Source organism: Brachyistius frenatus, unplaced genomic scaffold (genome assembly GCF_029030835.1).
Source record: "Brachyistius frenatus isolate BFR_SWC_R1_liver_20210118 unplaced genomic scaffold, ASM2903083v1 Contig_338, whole genome shotgun sequence".
Lineage (NCBI taxonomy): Eukaryota > Metazoa > Chordata > Actinopteri > Embiotocidae > Brachyistius > Brachyistius frenatus.
Window position 1 is genome coordinate 295,001 of NW_027210937.1, and position 1,580 is coordinate 296,580.

Consider the following 1,580-nt stretch of genomic DNA (forward strand, 5'->3'; position numbering starts at 1 on the left):
ATCACTGATTTATATTTATTTTAATCCTCATTCTGGGAAATTTTAAACTTTATCTCTTTAATTGTTTGTGAAGTCACATCTCAACATGGCATGATAATCAATTTAATATATTTGTGTATTATTTTCCTCCACTTTGTGGTCTTTAATGTGTTTTACATTATGGACACATGCAATAGTGTGTGTGTGTGTGTGTGTGTGTGTGTGTGTGTGTGTGTGTGTGTGTGTTCCTGGGATGTGTGTGTGTTCCTGGGATGTGTGTGTGTGTGTGTGTGTGTGTGTGTGTGTGTGTGTGTGTGTGTGTGTGTGTGTGTGTGTGTGTGTGTGTGTGTGTGTGTGTGTGTGTGTTCCTGGGATGTGTGTGTTTTCAGGAGGTCATCAGGCAGCTCTGCTCACTGATGACCGGTTCCATCACGCATGTTGAACAGAAAGATACTTCTTTGGAGTCCAACACAAGAAAATTAGATGATGCTTGACAATTGTGTGATACTGTGACCTTTGACCTGTACTGTCAGGGGTCCATTAGACCCTTCGTGACCTCGGACGGTCAGAAAAACATTTAATGTCTGCTTACAGGATGAACTTAAACATGATTCATTGAGAGGATTCAGATTTTACTCTCTAAAATCCTTCCACACATGATTACACCTCACATCAGTGGTACACAGCTGGAAGGTTTAATCATCCGATTTCTATCTTTATGTTTGATTTAAACTTTCTCACAGGTATGCAAAGATCCCACTGTGTGCTGGAGAACAGCTCCACCTAGTGGCTGCTCAGCAGGTACAGCAGCTGACACAGTAATGAAGGAACAGTAAGACCACAGAAGCACCTGGCTGTGGGAGGAAGGAGGAACAATAACGAGAGCAGATGTGGAGGTCAATAATGATCAGTGGTATTGATCACGATGATCAGATGTCTGACTGATCAGGAGAGGAACAGGTATTCTGACACAAGGCCCCGCCCCATTTTACAAGACGATACTGTGTCTGTAATGATGATGGAAGGACGGGTGGATGGTTAGGTGGACGGGTGATGTCCAATGGTTCAATAACTTGTTTCTGGTCTCTTCAGTGTGCCGTCTGATGGACCAATCAGAGACCAGGGAGTGAGGTTCAGTGTGAAGAAATTGAAGTCAAGTGTTGTTGCAGCAGTGGCAGAGTTTTGGCACATCTGGCGGTCGATGCTGATTGGTTAAAGGCTGCTTCAATAGTTTCATAATGAACCCGAGGTCTTCGCCCAGGAGGAAACGCAATGGAGGGAAAGACCCAGATATCCACAACCAATCAGAGTCTAGTAACTCTGTGATTTCAGTCTCACAGCTCCACAGTGACACTTTTTTTGTGTTTTTAAATGCATCATTTATCTCCTTATAGCGTACAATCCCATTTACCAAAAAGTTGGGACGCTGTGTAAAATCAGAATGCTATGATTTGTAAATCACATAAAGCCATATTTAATTGAAAATAAACGAAAGACAACTTATCATAACTATTGTCTGTGAACACAGTTCATCACTGCATTAAAAACACACTATTCTGGAGTGGAAATCACTGCATGGGCTCAGGAACACTTGTGAAAAC